Raw genomic sequence first — 8,291 nt, 5'->3', positions numbered from 1 at the left:
GGATTATTGGTCGACTGCCAGCTCGTAAAAAAGGATCACGTGCAACTTCATGCCAGCAGCTTGAAAATAATGTTCCACGCTCACCGTCATGGATACTAGCGAGGCTGACTAACAATCCTACAGGTTAAAATCCACATATATACCCCATTAATTGGAGAGCCGTTGGTGGAGCCTCGGACGCGTTATTCGAAGGTCGCAGGTTCGGTTCCTGCCAGTTTTAACTTGCCTTTCCGTCCACTTTGCTTCCTCCGCATTTACATCTTGATTACCACCATTAACATCCCCTATACTTCCTTTTCTTGCTTGTTAGCTCTAATTATGCCCTATCGGGAAGTAATGCTGTCGCAAAAATTAACTCCGAAAAAGTTCGGTGTTGCTTACGAGTGTTTCGTTTGCATTCGCTCGCACGAAGTGAAATTACTTCTAATGAGTAGAGCATTTAAAAAAATGAATGCCTAGAAGAACACGTAGACAAAACAACCGCTAATCGGGACGCGTTTAGCGACAAGCGAGAGATCATCGGTGCGTGTCCTGTCTGCGTCACTTTTCTCTGCCTCCGTTTTTTAATGCACTAATGCATCTTTGCCAACCTGGTCCACTTGGCCGCACTCGCCTGGAGTTCTTTTCAGTGACACGCATTCGTTAGATGTTAGCAAAATTCAAAGTAAGAAATAAATTAAGTCCATGTGATTTTCTTGCTGGTGTATTTCCTGATTATGTAAACAAATGGACGAGCGCATTGTGGTATTTTGTAAGGTATAGTTTTAAAAAGGGGGTAATTAGGAGTAAAAGAGTGGTAAGTTGGGATAGTTGGTAAGGGTAATGGCAAGTTGTGGTAGTTGATAAAGAAAAGGAAAATGACGAGAACACTAAAAGGAGACGCCAACATGCGATGACCATCAGCTGAAGGTGTACTCCAAAGGCCGAGCCAATGTAAAGGACAAGTCACGATGACATACATGGATTGCATGACAGGTAAAGGTGGGGAAGGGGGTTGTAACGGCGATGAGGAGCCACCTCTACATAAACCGCCGAAGCATCAACCATATAGCGCATTCTTGTCCTCTTTCTTGTTCTCATCCGTTTTTTCTTTCTTCTTTTTTTGAGCTGTTACAACGTAGCAGAGTCTCAGTCAAAAAGTTACTGCAAAAGTGGTTTACGCGCGTGTCATGGTATAACCTGAGCGTGTGTCACGATGAAGTGCGGGATAGTTTTCTTGCACAGTGCTACGCCATCTTATGAAGCATCATATGCATGCTTGTACAAAAAAAAAACTCCCAAGCATTTCCCCGAGGGTGAACATGGTTAAGTGCGAATGCACGGGGTGATGCTATGAGGGGTATTTATTAATTCGCACTATTATATTTATTAATCACACTATGGTGCCTTTATGGTGTAATGGTTCCTGGGAATCGCAATTTGATCACACGGGGGAGTTTACGTTGACTCACTGGCGAATGCCAACGGATTTTAACTTTACTCCACCTCATAGCATCACCCCGTGCATTCGCACTTAACCATGTTCACCCTCGGGGAAATGCTTGGGAGTTTTATTACTGATGATGATGATTAAAGTGTAATTAATTAATTCAAGTGTTGTTTGTCATGAAGCATTTGTACACAGATACATTATATACGAAGTATTATTTATGTACACTTCACAATTTTCGTACGATGCATTAAATGCACACATCGCGAGCGCGTCACTCACACACACAAACTACACTACAGATTAGCGCCTATTCGTGTTATCGTTGTAGCTCACGGTTAGTACCAGCGCTTTGTGATCCGAAAAATGTACGGTGAGCGGATCCGGCAAGACGGAGCGGACCGTACAGTTCCTACTGAAAGCCAATCTTTATCGTTATATCTTTGGTTATATCTTTCGTAATCGTTATATCTTTAACGCGCAGCGGCGTTAAAGATATAAGGCGCGTTACTGACACCGATATCAGCGTCGCGTCCGTGGCTTATTCGGTAGAGCGTCGTGCTGCGGCCCGCCAAGTCCTCTTTCTTTTAAAGATAGAGAGAAGACTGCGGACGCCGCCGACGGCGGTGGATGGTTTGGGGTCGCTTATAAAGTGTATTCACACTTAAAAAAAGAGGTTTCTTCAGCTTTGCCTTCAAAAGTTGAAGCGTAAGCAGGTTCCGTTCCCATCCATGCCGCAAGGAGAGCAATGTTTGTCCGTATAACGTCGGCCATTTAATACTACCCGAGAATATCTACCATACATACAACTGATAAATGCCCACTGCATAGTTCTTTTTTTTTCTCTAATTGATGAAGGGCCCACTACTCGGTAGTAGCTGCACACCTTGAAACGGGTGGGCAGCCTAAAACCACCCACTCGTTGCACAATGCACTTGTTTTGATGCCTGGTGCAATTCTAGGATACTGCCACGCTGAGTTGCCTTATAGAAACTCCTTCCTACGTTGCATTCATAGTGTTTCTTTCTTTTTTTTTTTGCAACGGAGCTTCAAGCAATGACGTTGCCCTGTTGTAGAACACTTGCTTGCAGGCGGCCTGGACTCGAGTCCCACCTCAAACCGAAAGTTTCTATTTTTTTATTAGCACCCTTTCCGTTTTTTGTTTTTTTTTCTGTCACGGATAAGATTATTCCTCGCTCACAACCAACGACGCCGACACCAACGCCGGAATTCCTGGGACACTAGCTCTTTAACAATACCGATTGCACTATCACTAAAAGAAATAGATTTCCTTCGGCACGTTAGCACACGTGTTGTTCATGGTGCGTTGTGGAGATGACTACGTGGTTGTTAGGTGCATTCTGTTTTGTTTGTTTTGTATTTTTCTCTTTTTTTTGTTAGATACTGCCCAAGTATATATTGTGCGGTTCTGGCAAATAAATCTTGTTGTAAGTCAGTGCCGCTGTCTGTCTCCTTCTTTCTCTTGTCCCTCGTTATTGGCGCTGTTTTTTTTTAAGTTAATCATGTCGTACCAACTCGCCCAAGCAACCACGTTAACAATACCGCGTTAAAATGTAATAAGGACCGTGGATCACGCGCACACACACCTAAAGCGCAAATGCGCGCTCGTGCCTTCCGCAGGCTTTCTGCGCAAGGCAGGTAACAAACACGCTGCGAAGGCAACGCGAAGATGCTTTGGTGCGAATCCAAGGTGATGGGAAGAGAGCTTACGCAATCTCTCCCAACGGTCTTGTCGTTAGAGGCAGTAACCTTGGTTTACGCTAGCTGGCCTCCATCTAGATAGCTATGAGCGTTACTTAACGTGCACCTAATGCCTCCAAGGGCACAAGCGGTCCCAACGGAAACCGTGAGCACGGCGGGGTGGGTTCACTTCCTTCCTTCTTTCCCATCATAAGGCAGCCGTCATAATCGTGCGCGTGTACCGTACACTCTCGTGTAACGGCCGCAGGTTTTCAAGCGCCGAGCACTTTAGGAGGTCAGGCTGTCGCTATCGTCGTAGTATGCTGTCATAGATTGGCGTAACGCAGCTGAAACCATGGCCTATAGCCATTTCAGCGCGTGCTCACGCCAAAGAGAATTCTGCTCGCTCTCATTCTTCGGGCGCATTGATCGTGATTTTAAAAGGTAGCAGTAAAGGGGAAAAACAGAAAAACACTCGAAAAGAAAAAATAAAGGGAGGAGTTAAGAAAGAAAACTGAATAGAAACCAAGAAGTTTGTCAGCACTTCCTTCGTGCTTGGCGCCACCAGTGCACAGCTGCCATAATTTTTCTCGTAAATAACTTTGATGCTTGTTAACCTTGTTCGTCTGTCGCACTCGCTTGTACATGGAGAAAGGAAGAAAGAAAAAAAAGCTTTTTTTTCTTTCGGGTGTTGCGCGACAGTGGAGAGAAAAAAAGTTATTTTGCTTCAGAAAGGACCGAATTTATCACCCGCTTGCTTTTTTTTTTGTTTTTATATAGTTCACCATGGTCAGACCGTCTAATCATGAACTGGTTCCCTGAAAAACGCCGTGAAATGTTTGTGATTGGAGTTTATGTTTCATGTGGCTAATGTAAAGTCATACACAACACGCGCTGCAAACAGTGGGTGCTAGAAGAGTTTGTGTTCGTACGTGGTGGTTTTCCGCGCATCCACCGCGGCTCGACTGGTTGCAGTATAGCTGCCGCGAAGTCGGTACTTCGCAATCGGTGCATAACAGAGCGTGGATAGATAACATTACATATACTCTAATTTTAAGGGATAATTGTGTGGCGATCTTGAGAGTTTCAGAGTGTATACGTACAGCAAAGTTATCGACTCTATAATCCACCTGCAAGGCCCTTCCGGCTGCGTATCATACCGGTATTTTGTAATTCCTTGACACAATTTCAATCCGCCGCGGTGGTCTAGTGGCTAAGGTACTCGGCTGCTGACCCGCAGGTCGCGGGTTCGATTCCCGGCTGCGGCGGCTGCATTTCCGATGGAGGCGGAAATGATGTAGGCCCGTGTGCTCAGATTTGGGTGCACGTTAAAGAACCCCAGGTGGTCGAAATTTCCGGAGCCCTCCACTACGGCGTCTCTCATAATCAAATGGTGGTTTTGGGACGTTAAATCGCACAAATCAATCAATCAATCAATTGACACAATTTCAAAATACAATTTTACTCCCAACGCGAGATGAATGTCGGCATCTGTCGCTGTGTGTATTAGTTCATGGTCTTTTCATTTCTACCGATATCTAATCGCACGTTCTGGCCTGTTGTCGGTCCCTTGAAATGCTCTTGCCACTCCGACGATTTGTCGCGCGCGCTGCCGGACGCTTTCGGCCGCAGCATCCCCGTAGAAGTGACGTAGCCGTCGCTCCGCGTCGTTCTTAGGCACTGCAGAAATGATGTATCTCCGGGAGCATGCTATGCTTACATGTCGAGGTTAAAACAGAGCGTATACTGACGAGGACGGACCGAGGAAACAAACTCAGGCGTTGCTTCATCAGTACGAGCGCGCTGTTTTCCTCAGTATGAACAACCAATTTGTTCGAACTGTGTTAATTATACACACCTGCTTATAAAATTTATCCAGAGAGTTCTAAAATGCCACTTCTCCTGGTTTCACTGTGACTGTGCTGCGCCTTCCACACAGGCCTGGCGTTTTTTGTTTCTTTTTTGTTTAAGATCACTGTGTTGTCATTCAAACATATCATCGTCTTCGAACTTCCGAACAGCTGGTCGAGTGTATTGGAAACTATATTTCTAAATTGTAGCATCACGCGGTAAATAAACGCCTTTGATCTTCTGCGACTGCCCTCGCTACGCTGTGCAGAGACGATCCCTCTCATGCGCTCTCGCTCGTCTTGACAACCGAACAATGACAGTACAGACTAATCTCCCACGCCATACTGCAAAATCGTCGAGAACTCAAGCACCGAAGGCATTGCTGAAATTCTCCACTACAACAGACATACACCAGTGGCGTTAGACTCTTAAAGATGCCATATATATACTGCACAAGACTGCCGCTCTGCGCGGGGACGTTATGTGCGTGTGTGCGTGTGTGCTTCTCTCTCTCTAATCACTCTTCTTGCAATATCCCCTTCCCCTTTGCAGGGTAGCATACTGGTTATGCCAATGTTGTTAACATCCATGCGTTTTTCTCTCACTCATTCTTCCTTATTTCTTCATCAAAATTTTTGAAACACACGGTGTTCAGTGCGCGTCTTACGTAGACGCTGCCATTGCCCGAGTAAGTACGGTAGCTTTCCGAAAACCCGTGTGGAGCCGTCCAAGCGTCTCGTTTCCTTCGCGCATATGTTGGCTGGTTAAGGCCTCTTACGTGCAGGGACAAGCGAAAGAAGTCTGTGCCGTCCGAAGCTGATGATAGGTCTCGGTGAGAAATCGTGCGCAAAACGAGCGCTCACGTAACCGGGGCTTCCGGACACGGACAATCTCGTAAAGCATGTCCTTTAAAAAAGAGAGAAAGAAAGAATCAATGGCGAAAAGCTATAGCTTGGCATTGTGCTGAGCGGACGTCCAACATCACTTCCTCTCACCAAAGGGGTGCACTTAACCAACCGGGAATTGGCGTCAGTTCGCGGTGCGTTTCCGAGACAAGACTGCAAGGTCGTACTGTATGCATGCAGGACCGAGCCTTGCATCGAAGAAGGGTCAGGAAACGTTGGCGACCCTGAAAAAGCGGGCCGCTGTTTAGATTACTATTCCTGTTATCCGGCTGGTGGTTTCTCAAAGGTATACCCTCGGCACCCCGCTTTCGAAGACGACGGAGTGGGTTTCTCCTCGCCTTCACTACGCTTTAAAACGGGCGATTTGCCACTTTTGAAAGTGCCTGCAATACAATGTCCGCACTAAGCCTATCAAGATTTAGCGATTGTCGGCTGCGTGCTATTATCTCCTCTTACGCAGTCGCAAACGCACAGAATGAAGTGAAATCAGTTCGCCGTGCACTATAGTCATGCGAGACAAGAAGGAACGGATGAGCGGCTGCATGGCGAAGCAGTGTAGGAGACTGTTCGCGTATGACGTTTTGAATTATAGGAACCAATCGATGGCATTTACGTACAGTACGGTCCACTGTTAGGGGGAACACGCGAGCGCGTGGCCGCCGATCCGCGGGACGCTATCTGCTGGCGAGATTTGGAAACGCGGAACATGCGCACTCAACGCAAGGGCGGCTCGTGCCCTGCGTCGTCTGCTACTTCCCCGCCCAAGCGCTCGGCGCGCGCTATAACGCCGTGATATGTTTCATGGTTGGAAGGAAAAGCTGGCTATGCCCCTTGATTGATTTATATGTGGGGTTTAACGTCCCAAAACCACCATATGATTATGAGAGACGCCGTAGTGGAGGGCTCCGGAAGTTTAAACCACCTGGGGTTCTTTAACGTGCACCCAAATCTGAGCACACGGGCCTACAACATTTCCGCCTCCATCGGAAATGCACCTGCCACAGCCGGGATTCGAACCCGCGCCCCGCGGGTCAGCAGCCGAGTACCTTAACCACTAGACCACCGCGGCGGGGCTTGGTTTTGTATTTTCAGGGGCGGTTTAAATGTATGCCAACGTTAGGCACCGCACATCAGCAATGAAGCAATAGTTTTATCACTACTGCCACTCTACTCTGCAGATTTTTTTTATGTCTCAATGTCACTAGCGAGGTCCAAGGTGGAGGTCAAAGGCGTTACGTAGAAAGTGTGCGTACAAAGTATACAACCGAAATATACGAAACTAAGAAGAGGAAGCAAGCACACTTGGGTGCTACAAATGATGTTGCTGGGGAAGTATTGAGAGCATCATTGTGATTTGGTTCAGGCGAGTTCAGATGTTGCAGCGTTGTGAGGTTGCATTCCTCAAAAGGTCTGGCAGAAATGAAAAATTGAACGAGGTCTGTCCTGGCTATATAACGGAGAGAAAATGAGGTGGCATAAAGAAAGAAAAATAAATAATACAAAAAAGTAAATAAGTCGCAATTTACGTCGTACAGAATAGAACGCAGAATGTACAGACGGGTTCACCGTTGAAGGGGCAACTTGCGTGCCCGACGTCACGGTTTGGATTTCACGCTCTTGCAAAGCATAGTGGCTTGAATTTGCATAACGCTGTACTGGTGATTTACAGCTCAGACTCTTTTTTTACAGACTAATGTCGTGCATGATCATTGCGACCTTGTTCACATGCTGTTGCAAGGCTGGCAAAATTAACGGAGCCTATTGTAGTGTTCCCTTCAACAGTGAACCGTATGTGCGTGCACGAACACACACACGCACACACACACACACACACACGCACACACGCACACACGCACGCACACACGCACACGCACACGCGCACACACACACACGCACACGCACACACACGCACGCACGCACACGCACGCACGCATACACGCACGCATACACGCACACACACACACACACATACACGCGCGCACACACACACGCACACACACACACACGCACGCACACACACGCACACCCCTACGTGACTGTTCCTTTACTATATGTTCTATGTGAAACAACTTGTACATATAGCGTCGCATTCGATATACCGACTCAAGAAACTCAAGCCGATATAGATGGCAGGTAATGTGGATGGTGGTTAATGGCTACCCGTAAAGTCCTTACGCGATGCATAAGTTACTTTCCTCTCACGTAGAAGGATGCATATATCTCCCTCTCTCCTCCTTCCGCGTAAACATGCACGCTCACGATAAGAGAGAGAGAGGAGGCCATGCACCAAATGACAAACGACCGTAACGAATACTTGAGAATGTCTATCCGCGGCGGAGACGGACGCCTCAGTCTCGAGGTCAGCGGGTGCGCGATGCACCCGAAGAAGAAGCGGTGGCGCTGCG

The 8,291-nt window shown here is 47.1% G+C and overlaps 1 non-coding gene across 1 annotated transcript; it reads right to left on the bottom strand.

Annotated features, from left to right (window-relative positions):
* Positions 1-6,882: 6,882 nt before the first annotated feature.
* On the bottom strand, positions 6,883-6,955 carry TRNAS-GCU (transfer RNA serine (anticodon GCU)). The gene has a single exon. It is a non-coding gene; the product is annotated as a tRNA-Ser (tRNA).
* Between the last annotated feature and the right edge of the window lie 1,336 nt (positions 6,956-8,291).

The sequence above is a fragment of the Rhipicephalus microplus genome, chromosome 7 (assembly GCF_043290135.1).
Source record: "Rhipicephalus microplus isolate Deutch F79 chromosome 7, USDA_Rmic, whole genome shotgun sequence".
Classification (NCBI taxonomy): domain Eukaryota; kingdom Metazoa; phylum Arthropoda; class Arachnida; order Ixodida; family Ixodidae; genus Rhipicephalus; species Rhipicephalus microplus.
The sequence above is the reverse complement of the archived record's forward strand: the minus strand, read 5'-3'. Positions and strand labels throughout refer to the sequence as shown.